The 18614-nt window shown below is 38.6% G+C and overlaps 1 long non-coding RNA gene across 1 annotated transcript; it reads left to right on the top strand.

Annotated features, from left to right (window-relative positions):
* The first annotated feature begins 8616 nt into the window (after nucleotides 1–8616).
* LOC145987101 (uncharacterized) lies at nucleotides 8617–18343 on the top strand. The gene is made up of 3 exons (XR_014441618.1): nucleotides 8617–8691; nucleotides 13356–13454; nucleotides 18232–18343. It is a non-coding gene; the product is annotated as an uncharacterized LOC145987101 (long non-coding RNA).
* Nucleotides 18344–18614: the final 271 nt, after the last annotated feature.

The following is an 18614-nucleotide window of genomic DNA, read 5'->3' as shown; positions in this document are numbered from 1 at the left end:
TAATTTCTAATTGCAGTCTAAACTCGAGTATATATAACTTTTAATCCGATAGTAAGTGGATTTCCAAGTTGGTTTTATGGGAGCAAGTACAGGACTGCTTCTTTTTATGTCTTTCTTCGGGCAGGCTTTCAAAGATCTATGTCGTCCTGCACCTCTCGAAATGTAATCACTGGTTCCAAAACTTGGAATAAAGGCATTAGCTTTCTTGTTTATCTTATCTATGTGTCAGTTTTCTGGTACGTATCTTCGCAGTCTTCTCACTAAATTCTGTCTGTGAAAAGCGATACGGATTATTATAATGAATATGAACAGACCCTTCTTCTGCGTGAGATATTTCTACATCTTCGGTTTTATTAAGTCAGCAATTACTGAATACAATGTGTTGTCAGCATTTATAACATGTGGCAACGAATGGGCAGCCTGCGAGACCATTCTTCTCTCCATAACTACCGTACTTTTACTATGTTTAGTGAACATTATATTCCCGATCACGTGAAACCAGAAGTATTTTACCTTAATAAGCTCACTGGATCAATCGTTAAATTACATATTAAAAAAATTAAACGACAGTAGAAGGCATGCGCATTGTAGCACAAGGTAGGCTATACGCAGTATACTCTAGACTACAGCCCTGGCTACTAACATATAGGCCTATTAGACTACACGGAAGTAGGTGGCATGTCAATATTACGAGGCGCATCCAGAAAGTAAGTTTACCCTATTTTTTCCCGTGAAAGTAAACATAATGAGCCGTGTAAATTGCGCATGCGCAGCAGAGCTAAGACGTATCAATCATATGCCAGGCGGACAGATCCCTCCCGGCGCCAGTAGCGAGGCAGCAGTGGTCCGAAGGGGAAGCTCGTATTCCTTCTCCCGCCGCATGCCAGTAGCGAGGCAGCAGTGGTCCGAAATGGAAGCTCGTATTCCTTCTCCCGCCGCATGCGAGGTTCCGTCGGTGATAAAGTTCCTGAATGCACAAAGCATTGCGCTAATTGACATTCATCGTCAGCTCTGTGAGGTCTATGGGTCGAACATTAAGAGTAAGCAGATGGTGCGTCGCTGGTGTAAGCAGTTTTCGGAAGGTCGTCAAAGTGTCCATGATGAAGAGCACAGTGGGCGTCCGTCCCTCATCACTGATGATCTGGTTGAGCTGGTGCGGCAGCGCATCGTAGAGAACCATCGCTTCACGATTACGGAGTTGAGTAGCCTTTTTCCGCAGATATCGCGATTCGTGTTGCATGAGATTGTCACGCAGCGCCTGCTGTTACAAAAATTGTGTGCCAGGTGGGTGCCGAAAAACCTGACACCCGAACACAAAATGAAACGTTCAGGAGCAGCACTGACAATCCTGCAACGGTACCATGATGACGGCGATGATTTCCTCGACAGGATCGTCACGGGCGATGAGACGTGAATTTCGCACTTCACCCCGAAAACCAAGCAGCAGTCAATGCATTGGCGGCATAGTGGATCTCCGGTCAAGAAGAAATTCAAACAGACGCTGTCGGTACAGAAAGTCATGTGCACCGTGTTTTGGGACAGGAAGGGCATTTTGCGCATTGACTTCCTCCCCAGAGGTGAAACGGTGAACGCTGACCATTACTGTGAAACACTAAGGAAATTGCGACGTGCCATTCAAAACAAGAGGCGTGGCATGCTTACTGCAGGTGTTGTGCTCCTCCATGTCAATTCTCGTCCACATACGGCCCGGCGCACAGCAGCTGTTTTGACGGAATTTTGGCTGGGAGTTGTTTGATCATCCACCTTACAGTCCTGATCTGGCTCCCAGCGATTTTCACGTTTTCTTGCACCTCAAGAAATTCCTGTCCTCCGGTGAGCGTTTTGGCAACGACGAAGAGCTGAAGACGTCTGTCACACGCTGGTTCCATTCACAGGCGGCAGAGTTCTACGACAGTGGGATCCAAAAATTGATACCACGATACGACAAGTGTCTCAATTCTGGTGGTTGCTATGTTGAAAAATAGCTGAACCTTTGCTGTACATGTTGCCAATAAATGGTTTCCTGAAACTGTGTTGTTTTTTGTTTTTAACAAAAATAGGGAAACTTACTTTCTGGATGCGCCTCGTACATTAGCCAACTCATTAGCTGTTCGGATTATAGTAATATCCACGGACGTCCAAAAGGAGGGCAATAAGTGGTGAATGAGAGTTAACAGAAAATTGTATATTTTAGACATATAATTTCATATTAGTCACATTAATTTATATAAATTATAATAAGGGTGTTCAAGGAACATGATACCATCAAACTGAAGGAGTGTATTTTGAAATGCATGCTGGACCAAGTGCTTAGTCATTTACTCAAGAATCGCGTGAACGGTGTCGCAATGTTTTGCTGCTAGATGGCAGGCAAAACAATCTGCCACTGCTCGGCTCATAGTAAATTATAGAAAATTGCAAGTTTCAACATTAAAATGCAGCTTTAGCAAACGTAAAACTATCTGTGAAATTACATACTTCTTTCATTCCAATGGAAATACACTAGTGATCAATTTAAGAATCAGGTTACTCGTTCACTTAGATATACAAAAGAAAGTAACTCAAATTATCGCGGTAGATAACGCGCAGTTAAATATAATGGTTACATATTTGTGTATTTTTGCAATGGTCGTGTGTCGGTATGGGCCACGGCCAATTTAACGCCACTAGCGACAGACGCAGAGGAATTCACCACAAGAAAACAACAACGCCAATAAAAAAGGGTAAAGAACAAATAGAATTCAAGGCAACGGAACTTCAAAAACTACAAACAAGAAATTTCATTCATTCATTCAGGCAGTTAAGTGATATTTTAATACTGTTTTACACTGTTGGCACACTATACTATTCCAGCATGTCTTCATGAATAATCTTATGTTTGCAAAACTTGTCCGTTTGTTACTCGGAATAACGCAATGTCAAAGCAAGGATACAGATGGAAATGAATAACATTATACTAACAGTGCATGCAATTATAATGTATGCCATTGTTTATTTTTAAAATTTTGATTACGTTGTTCCAACCTGAATTTTCTTAATAAGACAGACATTTACGAGCACATTTTCAGTAATCGGATTTATACACGCAGTTAGGTTTTTAGAGTTCAATTACTAGTACAGAATGAATGTTTTCAGAAACCATTTTGAGATGGCAAGTTCGTTTACGCACACTCGCATAATTATGATTGTAATGAGAGAATGTTTATTCACTCATATAAAGTTATCATACATTTTGTCGTGCTGTATAAAGGTTTCGTGACGAGTTATTTTTTTTTGCAGTGAAGAGAAACCACAAAATGATATGCATGTATATTCTGCGAAATGAACATAGAACTTCCCTTCTGTTAAATCCAACGATTATTGATTGACTTGGTGTTTTAAGTCCATGCACAGTAAGGCTAATCGGGACTGGACCTAGAGTTTAAAATAGGATCCGAATCACTATATGTGGCTCCACCGGGTATCGAACCCGGAGCCCCTAGAATACAAGGCAACGACGCTACCACTGCGTCATCGGGTAGGCTTAAATCCAACAATTATGAAACACTTATGCCGGCCTCTGTGGCATAACTGCAACATGCTACAAGGTCAGGGGTCCTAGGTTCGAATCCTGGTTAAGGCAGTGTGTTTGTTCCCTCATATATTTCATCGCTTCATCATTAATTATGATCGTCGCGATTAGCCCAGGAGGGAGAAAAGTGATGTAAAATAACCAAAATTAAAATGGAACCCATGAACGTATTACGTAGATAGATGAAAAAAAGAAAACGAAACATTTATGTATTAAGTGGGATTGGGCTCCATCGTAGTTTAGACTTTGTCTGAAAGATCCAAAAAGCAGGTTTCGAGTAAAAATGGCGTCACCTAAAGGTGAGTTCGAAAGCGCCAGTTAAACGATTTGATTGGATTTGAATTTAAAATTTTGGGTACGTCAGCACTAAGGCTATTTTGCACCCGTCACATTATACGGGGTCCAGCCCCTTATCGTTACACATAACAACTCTAACATTGCATAACTAAAATCATAAAATATTAAAATCTTCTGACTTTCGTTAAAAGCTGAGGCTGTAAAGGAGCACTGAGCACAAATAAGGACAAAACACAGGACAACACAAACAAAATTATACTGGCTATGGGGCCAATCGCCAGAGCCTCGTTAGTCTGCAGTCCAGGGTGTACTACGTGGAAGTAAGGTTTACTATTGGGTGCACTACGTGGAAGGAGCACCCCTTACACCCCGCCTGTTAAACGAGTATTCGAATCCGCAGTACGCAGGACTCTAGATTGCAGCCTTGAATACTACATTCGTGGACTTGTTGTTCATTTGTTAGAAATCATGGAAGTTGAAATTCGGCCAGATGTTTGTTGTAGTTCTTCTAATGTGTGGAAATGTAAGTACAATAACTTTTTTAAAATACTATGTGATTTCTATGGTGAAAAACAAGTGTTTAAAACGCGGGAAATACAATGTGTGCTTAGTTTTATCTATACTGATCGTATTTGGCGCTTCAGTCGAAGTGAAATTCGAAAGATTTCAGCTTCCAGTCCAAAGCTTCCAGACTGAACTGCGAGACCATTCTCAGAGGATGTTCGCTTCAAGTATTGCCTTGCAACTTTCGGATATATCTATAAGCTCAAAACTAGTTTATGAGGAAAGTGAATTGTATTGTGTATTAATTTCATTTACATTAGAATTGCATAAAACACATTTGAAATATACACCGTGTTCCAAAAGGTACTTTACAACTTAGATGTCATACAGCACAGCTTGTAATTGACATAGAGGAATATACTTTGTTGTAGATCATTCACCAACACTTAAAGTTTATCGTCAGGTATTGAATAAGATGGTGCACACTGGGCCTTATATCTAAGATATGTCCTGGACAGGACATTTCCAGCACGTTGTATTGGAAAAGATAGTCGAAGTGCTTGGCCTTCTAGATACCCTGACATTACACTCCTGGAATTCTTTTAGTGAGGATATGTCAAAGATACAGCGTACGGCACCCTGGTGTCATTGATTGATGATTTGAAGGCCAGAATAAGAGCTGTCATTGCTACAGTTGACAGGGATATGCTACGAAGGGTATGGACAGAGTTAAAATTTCGATTAGATGTCGTAAGCGCCACCAGAGGCGCCGCATGTTGAAGTGGACTATGTACAATAAAACTTCATGTGTTGGTAAATCAAATGGGGCATGGTATGTTTCATTATGTCGATTGCAAGTTGCGCTGTATGACAAAAGAAAGTTGTAAAGTACCTTTAGGGACACCCTATATGTTCTTTTCATTATCTGCACTGAAATTGGGAAATGATGTGCCATCAATGGACGCCGGTCTCAATTCTCTTCTCTCTTTCTTCCTCAGAGGTTGCTTGTATGATGGATATTGAGGGAAAGAAACTGAGTGAATAGAAGCTTCAGCAATGTTATTGGCTTGTTCATGTATTTAACAGTGGCCATTGAAGAAGTCTTGCCGAAGGAAATTTTTTACTCTTAACAATTCAACGACACTCATATATACAGGATGAGCACAAGAACAGTCCCTGGTTTTGAAAGGGTATAACTTTAATACAAAACTTAGTATTCTGCGGAAATGTTCACACTAGTTGCATAAACTCATGAAGTTTTTGGTGGTGTTCATTGGAATTACAAACACTTAATGTGCGCGCCACCTGTTACGCCGGAAACATCGAGACGGTAATCCAGTTCCAACCACACCTTCTCAAGCGTATCTGGTGCGATAAAGTTGACATCTGCACTGATACGTTCCTGAAGATCATTAAAGGTTGTGGGTAGTGGAGGTACATAGACCTGGTCCTTCACGAACCGCCAAAGGAAAAAGTCTTAAACTCTCATGTCCGGTGATCGTGGGAGCCACTTGCATACATTTTGATCTATGGGTCCAGCTCGTATTATCCATCGGTGTGGGAGGTTGTCGTTCAGAAAGCTGCGTACATATTGATGCCAGTGTGGGGGCGCTCCATCTTGTTGTAGAATGTAGTCACCTCTCTCTGCAGCAAGTTGAGGAATTAACCAGTCATGTAGCATTGTTTCACCTGTGATTGTTGGCTCCTCATAGAAGAACGGACAGTACACTCGACGCTCTGTCACTGCACAAAAAACATTCACCTTGGGTGAGTCACGTTCCACATCAAGAGTGGCATGCGGATGCTCGCTTCCCCAGATTCTAACATTATGCCTGTTCACTTTTTCACCCAAGTGGAAGATCGCCTCATCATTAAAATTATCTTTGTCAGAAAGGTGCCCTCGTCCTCCAATAAAGTGTGGATAGTCTCGCAAAACTCACGTCGCTTTACCTTGTTTTGTGGATATAACGTTTCAACCAATTGCGACCGGTACGGGCGAAACAGAAAACGCTTCCGGAAAATCTTGCTTACGGTTGTTTGTGGCACCTGCAACTGCCTGCTCGCTTGACGTGTTGATTTCCTCGGGCTGGGTACGAAGACTTCTCGCACACGCTCCACAATTGACGGTCGGCCAGAATGTTCTTTTCTTTGATCACAAATGCACCCTTTCTCCACAAATCTTTCATGCCACTTCAAAATGGATTTGTCTCTTGGTGGATCAACATCAAAATTCCGTTTAAATGCAGGCTGCACTCTCAAAACAATGCTTGTTTTTGCAAGTTCTAACACGCACGAGCTTCTTTGCTGCGGGGTGAACGCCATTTTCGATGTCACTGCCCTCTAGCTGCCGAAGTCACAACTAGCGATTCTGAAAAGAAATATATGAAAATATTTTGAGTTAACTGAGCTCTTGATATCAATTTTGTCAATATATTCAAGTAACTATTAATTTTATAACATCTTGAAATCAGGGGGTGTTTTTATGGGAAGGTTATTTTATGTAAATTAGCTGCAAAGTAAGGAAATATTTGTTACATTAACCCATCTTCTGACACACTGTTATCGTTTTCGCACTCACTAGATTGGTTAAAATGTTGAACACCAACCGACCACCCACCCCTGGGTGTATGGAGTGTTTGCCACTGGCCTCGATGACCGAGCACGCGACCCACGGTCCAAGGTTCCAATCCTGGCTTGGGTGTTTCTTCGTCAGTTTCCTTTCTTGAATTTGATCTGTTGACCATTCATCCTCATCGTCACGATTAGCCAAAAGTAGCTGAAAAGCGATGATAATAAGAAAAATACAAATAGGCTATAGGAAGCAGGGTCACACTAGTTCATCCTCTTAACGCATCATGGCGTCTTGCCTCCGTTAGATCGCCGTGAAATTGCATACACCGCATATCCTTGCAATAGAAACCAGTCTAGTTCATCTCTAACCCTTGCATGCTTTAGCCACCATTCCCCTTCATCAATTCGCTCTAGATTGAGGAAATTACACTCTAAAGACATCAAAGATTTTTTTATTCATAGAGGCAGCACAGGATTATTATTATTTGGTTACTACAAATCACTTAAAGCTAGAAATTTGATCAGTATTTTGTACCTCTTTTTACACAATCACTGATGAGAAAATGTAATGACTTTTAGACTTAATAATAAGTTTGTAATTTGCAGTTTAACTTCTGCCCTTCTAAATTAAAAATACAACTTCTTCGCCACTAAGGAACATTCGATCTTGCCAAGGACATTTCCAGGTAGCCGACTGCATCCACAGCCACTATATATATACTTACTTTGTCCACAGCGCCTTCTACGTCAACACGCAATATGCTCTGCGCATGAGTCAGCCATTTGCATTGTGCTTGTCAACCCGGCGGGACTTACGGTGTGAATGTATGTGCTTCGCTTTGACTGTAACGTTCTGTCTTATTTGGGTACACTTGGAGCATAAGTGTACATTTTACTGGGTAAAATTTCAGTAACCGTCAAACCTCTGAAATTCCTTTATTTTCTTCTTTTCACATTGCTACTTACGTATTCTGCATTCCTAAGGATTCAGGAAGGTGCCATTTCTTTTTTTTCACGCAAATAATCTCAATTTTCGACATATCGAGTAATTCTTGTTTGTTCGTTTTCACTTATGTTACACGCAATATGGGGGAGAAATCTTGACTAGCGTTGTCCATGATCAGTGGATATGCAGTTTTGCAACCTTCTTCATCGAAAAATACCTACTTTCGCGTTACTGGTAAAAAAAAGGTAAAGTGCTCCCCTGTGCATAGCACCACGCCATGAAGGCGTATAGGTGGTGTGGGGGTAACGCCCCACACTTTCTTGATCCGGTCGTGAGTGGGGGTGATGTGATCAGCATCACGCCCCTGACCGCCTTTACCCCCCAGGGTTTCCCCCAGGTACCCATGTTATTCGACGCTTTGTGGGCGCCGGGGCCGCTTCCAACGTTAGAAAAGTTCCCGGATTTGAACCGGCCGGGGATCGAACCCGGGACCTTTAGCATGGTAGTCAGACGCGTTACCGACTGAGCCACCGCCCATACAGCACACGAAGTCAGAATCATGTTTCTGAAAGGTTACGAAGTCTCATTTACATAACATACTTCAGTGTTTCCCTGTCTGCGTGGTGCTTTCATATTTTGCGCTCGTTACATCTTACACAGGGATCTTTCAACGTAGTTACGTGCGATAGCCGACTCGTTGCTTTGCTTCCCATCATCCACTGCGCACCGACGAAACCAAATACAGATGAGTAGCGTGGTTTGAGCTTTGTTTCATGGAACAATCGTCTTTGTAAAGGCAGAGGTAAGTGTATTAATATTTACTTTTTTAACAGTAGTCTTTTTTACGACGAAAATACAGAATTCACAACATGAAATAAGTTAAATATAGGCTACTATAATTAATTCTGCTTCCTCCATGATTGGAAACAAAGTGCGAAAAGTATGTTACTTTTATTGTGAAATTAAAGTAGGGTGTGTGAACATACATATATTATATATATATATACAGAACAAAACAGAATTACTTACGTACCGTGTAATTCCTATTTCTACGTGCAACGTAATCAAGGATGTAGAGTTTGTTATCATTTTGCCGAGCGTGGCTGACTATCGCGGGACCGTTTACCCATTGTACCCCTCGAGAATTACGTAAATTTTTTTTTAATCGACAGCTTTCAATGTTTTATGTAATGCAAAAGTGGTTCCAGCTTTAGGAAAGCTCAAATAACGGATATATTTGATACCATAGAATGGCACACGTAAGATAAAATCTTCAATTTCTAAGTATTTTCGCCACTTTTTGTTGGTAAACATTGTTTGTATGTACAGTAAAATAGCGAAAGAACACGCCGAAAATGACTATCAGTACCAAACCTAACAATCCTAACCTAACTACATAAAATTATAGCTGCTTTTGTGGAAAGTCGTTTTGGGTGCTATATTCACTTGTGTGAAGTCTTCGGGCTGTTCTGCTTCACAGTAAAGTAACATGCTAAGGAAACAAACGTACTTTGCTTCACAATAACACATTTCCGAAAGCTAAAATCAACTGAAAACGTTCATAAACAAGAAAATCTTCATAAACAATGCAAGATATTTCACTTTCTTTTGGGGTACAGAGGGACAAGTGAACATTTGGTCTCACTGCAGAACATGGGCGGCTTTTTTCCTCTAAATAGACAAACAAAATTTATATCCCCTGAAAGTACGTACCTTCTACTTCCATTTTCCGGTGTTCCTTTTACGATTTCTATTATATTATTGCGCGTAAAAAATGTTTTTCCTGCTACTAAAAGCAATGCATTTCTCCATTTGTTCGTGTCCATATTGTTTACGCGCTCAAGTGTTGTGCGATAAGTGAGACCCTTCGTTTCGCGGCATTCGAGTTGATTTGTCGCTCCGGATTCCACCCACAGACGCACAGTTTCTTTCATTATTTCATACGAGGAATGCTTACAAGGTTGGGTTCCAATAGCATAAATACAATAAAAAATGTTTTTCCTGCTACTAAAAGCAATGCATTTCTCCATTCGTTCGTGTCCATATTGTTTACGCACAGTTTCTTTCATTATTTCTTCGAGGAATGCCTACAAGGTTAGGTTAGGCCTGTTAGGTTAGGTTTCATTAGCATAAATACAATGACTAATTATTATTTAGGCTAAGTGAACTAAACCTAGCTACCTAACAACATAGGCATTTTTTACTTTCGCTAGATTTGTGCAGGAATATGCCTTTTCCTTCGTTGCTACGATTTCAATACCGCCCAACCTGGACACATTTTTCTGGTTTTTTTAAAGAATTTTTTTTTCCGCACCTTAAAACTTACTTTCCCCGATTACTAACTACAAAACGTTACCAAAAAAATTATGAATCACGTTCCTCCTAAGCAGCCCATATTCTGCAGTCTTACCGAACATTTCCAGCGCGCACAAATAAAATAACATGGAAGAATACTGGAAAGTGTTCCGTTGTGGACTGCTGCTGCTGCTAATGTCACTTGACGTTGGTATGAATAATTATTACAGACCAAAATGCTTTCATTGTTAGGTTAGGCAGCTCAAATTTGAAGCATTAAAATTCTTCCGTAAATACTTTACAATGCCCGCAATGTAGGTGTGAAGGGCTATTACATTCCTAAATGCATTTGTTAGGTTAGGCAGGCCAGGTTTAGGGCTGTTGTGATAGCAATTCCATATGCTATTCTCATCACCTGTTGAAGAAGCTGTGGCCTAAATATACACCTTTTGCATTTACATTATACCTCCCCCCCTAATTTTGCACAAAACTTACCCTATTCTTGGAAAAGAAAATTTTCTATCTTTCGTGTGTATAGTGAAGAGGTGTAGAATACCTTGTACCATATAAGTTGTTACCTTCCCAGCCTCTATCTAAAAATATTCACGTTTCAACTAATTCATTCTGCGATATAGTTACAATGTGTAAATTGAGGGCAGCACCATTGTCATGCAGTTTTTTGAATTTTACACACTGGCTAGATGAGTAGGTAGCAACAGCTATGCCTGCTTCGAGATATGTGCTGACATGTAACAAAAACCTTTTTTGCCCTTTTGTAGGCATAAACCTGAGCTGCCTAACCTACTCATGTGTGCATCCTATTTATAGCAGGAATAAATATGTGAATAGTATAGGTAAGTCAAGTTTAGGTTATTTCACCTATTGGATGCATACGTCAGTAGGTTAGGCAGGTCAGGTTTACGCATACTGTATAAATGGCCCAAAAATATTTTTTGTTACATGTTCGCACATGTCTCCAAGCTGTTTTTCCCAACTCTATTTTTGATTACATTGCTTGCAAAAATATAATTGTCACATTCTTGCAAACTTATGCAATCAGACTTTGTTTTAAAATATGGATGGGATCTACAACATGCACGAAGTAAAATTGTAAATTATTTTTGAATCTCGATTCTTGTTACTTCAGCTCCTTTGGTGGCAATAATAAAATTAGCCGTTGATAACACAAAATGTACATGACACTCTTAATCAAAATTCTGTTTACATTTAAGTATACAATTATAGACAAAACAGACATGGTACTGGCTACCATAGCCCTCTAAAAGATACAGCATGCCATGACTTGCAGTAGTGTCACAGTGCTGTGACTGGTTACATGTATATTATTACAGGGTATGACTGAAGATGACCGGACCCCTCTCAGATTTTCTTCATATTTGGCATACTTACTAATTGGGGCCTGCTAATGATGAATCTGAAGATAAAAATTTGTCGGAAATGTCTAGAAATTGCAAAATATTTGCGAACCATTGACGCTAGCCCAACGAACCATTGATGTGTGGTTAGGTAAGGCAAACATAGTTAAAATTTCATGTCGTAGTAGTATCAGGAATATATATATATTTGCTTGTGCAACAAAAAATTTTGCGAAAATAGACTGTTTCCATTCCGAAAACTAACTCCTTATTTTCACTTATTTTGCAATTTCTAGACATTTCCGACAACTTTTAACTTCAGATTCGTGATTACAAGGCCTCAATTAGTGAGTATGCCACATATGAAGAAAATCGGAGAAGGGTCCGGTCATCTTCAGTCGTTCCTATTACAGTGACCAACTGTGCCAGGTGATGAAGCTAATGCTTTTATTATTATTATTATTATTATTGAATCTGGTCTCATTATTCATTGTAATATGAGGAATGTTTGTTACGAGATACACACTAATTCATAAGAGATTGTGTTGTATTATTAGTTTCCATGCTGCTTGTTAGGTTAGGCAGTTATGTGCATGGGTTAAGTAAGCACCACTCTGAAAATTTGGAATGACCATATCACTAGATATTTAGTCAGCTTTTCCAATATTTTCACCATTAATCAAAACTTAATTTCTAATTTTATTTATTATTTACTTGCACCAGTCGTTAAGTTACTCAGTTAGGCTCATCACTTGTAAGCAGAGAATGCATGTTTTCCTTTCATTGTATCTGGCAGTACTGTTTTTAAATTTTGTGATCTACATTTTGAGAGCAAAAGTATGTTCTCTACTCATTTTTTTTCTCCAGTCTTTTGAGGATGGAGGTATGACTTATTTTCTGGTGAGGCTTAAGATGCCCTGCATACATAGGCATGTGGTTAAAATCAAACCAAATTGTTCCAAGGAAGGTCAGCAATCGAGGAGAGGAGAATATCAAAAAAATTCAATCAGTTTTATTTGTTTTAAACATATGTGCATGCATAGGTTCACCCAGGAATTTTTGTATGAGAGGGGTTGGGGGTTGTCAACCAAATGAAAATGTGAGTCTGCTAGTTAGGTGGACCTTCGTGGTACTGAATGGTTAATATGTAGTTATATAAACATCATAGCCAGGAACATGCCTCTTATAAAAAAATAATTAAAAAAAATACACCTAATATATTTATTATTCTCAAGCAACAATTTTAGTGCTGGATGAATTGAAAGTCCATCAAAAGTGTGCTACGATTGATAAATGCTGCTGTGCCATTCCAGACAATTGAATCCTATTATTTTAAAATGCTACAAGGATGAATAATTTTCCATTATTAAATTGTGGGGGAAAAGTAATTTGCTGTAATGGTAATAATGGTCCCACGGTTGGGGGGGAATGAATGTTCAATTGCAATGTTATGGGGGAAATGAAACATTAACTCCAACCTTGCATGTGGGGTAGGTTCCACCACTACCCTTTTTATACTCTACATTAATTCCACTATCAGTCACCCATCAAAATAATCCTGTCAGTTCATTACTGACTGTTGACTGTTGCATGTAATGGTTGTGTTCGGGCTGGGGTAGAATATACCCAATGTCCAAGGTTGCATTATTGTTTCTGCAATTTGTCTTCTATGCACTACCGAGAATTTCACATGTTAATTCATAAGTAATTTATTTGAGTACTCATCCACATTAGGAATCCAATTTAAATAGAAATAAATTACTACTGATTTAATTCATAAAATTTCTTCTTTTAGGATCTGTTCACCAACACTGGCCAAATGCTAGAGCAAGAGGTGTCTAATATGGCAGAAGTGGCGTGTGCGGGTCAAACTCAGAAACAACAAACAAAACAAGTAAGTTATAATGATGTAATGGAAACTGGAATAATTTGCATTTTTTTTACTCTCGAAAGTCATGAAAAGCAATACACTGATTCAGATTAACATATTTACACTGCAGTTACAGAAACCTAACTACGAATTAGATATTTGCCGGGCTTGTGGTTGTGCTAGTTTTAAAGTGTAATCTACCATCACATTCTCCTTGATTTACAGTGAGAACATTGGCATCAGCAAGATATAGATATCTGCCATTGCTCCCATCAGCCATTGTTCCTCCCACCAGACAGCTTGCTAAAGGCATATATAGCAAGAAAACTTGGTGAAACTTTTTCCCTCCATATGGCAAGCATAAAAATTCATAGAAAAAAAACATTTTCGCAAGCACCCCTCCACCCTAGTTGTCTCACTGTCACCATGTTAAACTACATGAGTATCCCCAAACTAACCCCAAGGCTCTATCAAACATCCCCATCTAACATTTTCCACTTCAAACTCAGAATCCAGAAACAATGAAATGCAAATTTATTTTCGAAATCAGCCTTGCAAATGTTGGTTAAATTACATAGCAGACATATATTCCTGTTTGTCCTTTTGTGTGACTTTCGCACAGCATAAGAAAGTGTTCATTGCGGTTTGAAGTGTTTTTTTGTTTAGGTTCACTTTATGCACAGATAAGCTAATTGGGTCTAGACCTACAGTTTAAAGTGGAAACCGAACTGCTAGGTGCCTCCACCGGAAATTGAACCTGGGACCCCTTAATTACAAGGCAACGACGTTACCACTATGCCAGTAGGGAGGTAATAAAGTGTTTGTGTTATCATTTTTTATGTGAGATGCAGAATTTTTTCCAAGAATGGTTTTGGTTCTTTGAGAAATTGTACAAACATACAGAGCTCATAATTAATTTATTTTCTCCCTTTCCAAAATTGAGCCTATTGTATTCTTAAATCACAGACATTAGAAAAAGAAGTCTCATTTTGGCACATCTATCCCTTCCCTTAGATGTGGCATAGTGAGTTTGAGATGCTTGACTGAAGGAATTGCCGTAAAAGTTTTGATATAAATGTATAGAATAACTGTCATTCCATGTTTGTTTTATAATCTCATAGAGTTGGAAGTGGTCAGAAAAACTGGCTTTTTTGGGGAAAAAACAAGTTTTTTTTCTCCGTAGCTATTTTTGGTTGAGCTTTTTCACAAAAGTGGCTCAAATCAATGAAAATGCAGGAGTTGGCAGTACTTTTCCTTTTGCATGGTTTTCGTATATCTCCCTACTGTAAAATGGGCACTCATTTCTAAATATAAAATACAATTTACAATATGAAATTTGTAGCTAGATATAAAAAATGTTTTCAAAAAAGCTGGCTTTTTTTGAATGGGCTGCTCTTTCAGAGTGTAATCTTCATATTTCGGTAGGCTTATTAACCCTTAGTTCGCCGCCGTAACACATATGTTACAAAAAAAGTATGTCCCTTGTAGCCGCTGTAACACATATGTTACAAACAGCTTTAGATACAATTATCGAGGGTTTGCCACACTTATATGTGTATATTGAGGTTGAAACACTGACAGTTCGTTCGGGAACTTGTTTTGCAATCTTGTTTCGAAAATTTCAAATTCCCCCCCCCCCCTCCTTTCTCGGAATATGTCACGTGTTTGGGCTCACCCAAACACGTGTTCGCTCTTCAGTTGACAGACACAAAGAGCCGAGTCAACAGGGAAGAAAGATTCACAGTAGCTACACCAGATGCAAGTACGAACGAAAAAAGCAAAAGTTCGGGTTTTCTCCCCAAAGTAGCTGGAGAAGAGGGGGCAAAGTACACATTTTTATTATTTTTTCATTGAAATTCGGGGGATGCAGCCCCCGCCCGTAACCCCCCCCCCCACCCCATGGTTGGGGCATCCAAATTTTACATGGTTGCATGCACTGATCTTCTGCCTGCAAAACAAAAGTTATCCGAAGTAGATTGGTCCCATGGTGTCAGTTATAACAATTTTATGAATAATATGCAAATTGGCTAAAATTCGATCGAGTTTTAAGTTTTGCCTTATTATTCAAATTGTATTGCACCCACGAACATGAATCAAGTTTCATTCTGTTGCGGAAGGTCTATTCTTTGAGAAAAAAAAGCAAAAGTTCCGGTTTTCTCCCCAAAGTAGCTGGAGAAGAGGGGGCAAACTCCACATTTTTATGTTTTTTCATTGAAATTCGGGGGATGCAGCCCCCGCCCGTAACCCCATTACGGTTGGGGCATCCAAATTTTACATGGTTGCATGCACCGATGTATTGCCTGCAAAACAAAAGTTATCCGAAGTAGATTGGTCCCATAGTGCCAGAGTTATTACGATTTTTCTCCATTATGTATACGAATTCAAATTTCCCGCTCAAAGCCTCGGCGACACTGGGCTTACTTTCGTCAGACCGTGCGGCGTACTAAGGGTTAAATATATCTATGTAGTATAAAAATATTCACATAACTAGAGTAGTTTTGTGTGTGTTTTTAATGTAACCTAATAGTATTATATGATTTTCAATGCTTGATTTTGTTATAGGATAATTTACATGAAGCAAAAAATAATATACTCCTCTATCTTTTGAGAATCTTGTATGAAATCTCTTTACATTAAAGTTTGTGTTCGGTAAAATACATTTGTATTCTGGCTTTCCAGTACATAATGTATAATTTGGTTAAATGGCGGCTAAACCTTGACACGGAGCAACTAGTGATATAATTTTGCTACTTGTTGCAGTGGTTCTCACCTTTGAGATCACAGCCTACTAAATTTATTTCTTAAAAGTCGATGCCCTGATCCCAAGAATTTCATTCATAAATACATTTCTGATCTTTAAAGTTTGTGTAAATTAACATGCACTCTCAATGAATATTCAATATTAATATATAAACTATGGCATAATCATCAAAAGTAATACATAGTTCAATTATGTATAGGCTTGCTGTCAAATATGAAATTAGATTTAAATTAGTTGTCAACCCCTGGGTGCAACGGACCTTTTGTTGAAATGCACTGGCATTAAAACTGAAGCAGAAGCAAATAAGACTGACCGCAAATGGCAAAAAAATATTTAAGAGATCGGGACTGGACCTACAGTTTGAAATTAGATCCTAAGCACTCTGCCTCCATTGAGGATTGAACCTCAGACCCCTTCTTATTACAAGGCAAGAGCATTTAATTTATTCCACTCCAGAGGTCCATTTATTTTTATGAAAGGTACCTTATATAAAAATCTGGCCTTTTTCCAACAACAGTACTTGCAAATTGTTCTCTCTGATTTGCAGGCTAAACTAAATCTTAATCTTGGATGAAGTAGCTAATAATCTTGTTAAGTATAGAGAAAGAACATTCAGACCGAAGCAACGCATGGTAGTGGGGGTGTCACATTGAAACCATTTTATTATTGAATCACTGCTTCCTTTGCTGATTATATATGGCTAGTTATTTATTAATTATAATAATTACAGAAATTACTATCACAAATAAAAAATAATAACCAATTATTACATGAGTGTGTCACATATATTTTATCATTCCCTAAAACTTGCAAAACCCATGATTTTTATTAATGATTTTTTGTTTGTAGAAGTGCAGTTGTTTATTAAATATAATTATTACAATAATTACCAACATTACCAACTAATTGTACACTGTCACTGGCATGAGTATCTCGAATAAGATGACGCATGATATGTCCCCCAAGTGCATTTTGCCTCCTAATTACATTACATTTATGTTTTTATGAGCAGAAGTAATACAGAAATATTAGGAACATTCCAGGGAACCATGTAATTTATTTTCAGACAGTTGAAAAATCTAAAAAATAAGAGGTGGTTGGACTGCAAACCCCCTCCCCCTCTTCCTCGGTAAGCTAGGATTAAAATTGTAGCTGAACCACTATGCAATATGTGCCCACTGAGATTGGCCAATATATGTCTCTTGGCTGCTGCTGCATCATGTAAAATTTTTGTAGCTAGTTGTAAAATATGTGAGTACAAACCTGTAAACTCCTAATAATAACTTCAAGTGAAATAGGTTAGCTGCAATTGGTAAAAAGCCAAAATTTCTGTTGTTTTTGCTTTAAAAAAAAGCCTGCTTTTTATCGAAAAAAGAAACCGTTCATTCAAAAAGCTAGATTTTTTGCAACTCTATCATCTCACAAGAAAACTTGGCATGTTATGCAGTAGCTTGTTGCACAGCCCAGAATGCCAAAATTTCATCTTCAAACATTGGTCAAATCACAATTTCCCGATAACTTATTGATCACTTTTCACATTGTGCAACGTTTTTATTTTCAAATTAAATGTCTTCCAAATTTGTGCAATATTGTTGATTGATTGAATTGGCTTATTTTACTTTGTATTTCTGCCACTTTTGACTAATCGCAAAGATGGGGATGCTGAAATTGATGAATGGACACTCACAAATACCTATGCCAGGCTTCGGTCCGGGACCCTTGGCATCATAGCATGTTGTGATAACTACTCCACTCCATCATGGAGGCAGCTGGAGTATTCTTTCTGTGATGAAGTTGGTCTTTTTTGTTGATGAAAGTCATCTTTGTTTAGAAGCCCTAGTGTGGCATAGGTATTCTTTTGCAGATATTATCACACACAATATATTTTAGAAATAAAATTGAAGTTAAGAATATTTGGTATATGGGAACTAGAATCTGGCTTGTTATTTTACTGATGCAAAATATTTTTCTTTAAATGAAAGTTCTGACTAGAATGTTAATTCCGAATTGATGTTACACATGACCGTATTTCCTTTACAGGAAGGAACTGAATGTTATTCCACTCCAACATGAGGGTATATTGCAGAACCTGCAATGGAATTCTTCTGAACTACAGAAAAAAGTGTATTTAAACAACAAAAATAAAAATAAAGGATATATTTTATGAAAAAATGTATTTTTTTCATAATAACCATAACCACATAATGTATGTGTAATTTTTGAACTTCAATGCTGACATGAATTGCTTGGTTGGTTGGTTGATTTGGTGTTTTAAGTTCACTTTATGTACAGTAAGTCTAATTGGGACTTGACCTACAGTTTAAAGTAGGATGTGAACCACTATGTGCCTCCACCAGATATCAAACTTGGGATCCTTGATTACAAGGCAATGACGTTACCACTGTGCCATCGGGGAAGCCCTT

Source organism: Lepisma saccharinum, chromosome 4 (assembly GCF_977018435.1).
Source record: "Lepisma saccharinum chromosome 4, izLepSacc3.1, whole genome shotgun sequence".
NCBI lineage: Eukaryota > Metazoa > Arthropoda > Insecta > Zygentoma > Lepismatidae > Lepisma > Lepisma saccharinum.
The sequence above is the reverse complement of the archived record's forward strand: the minus strand, read 5'-3'. Positions and strand labels throughout refer to the sequence as shown.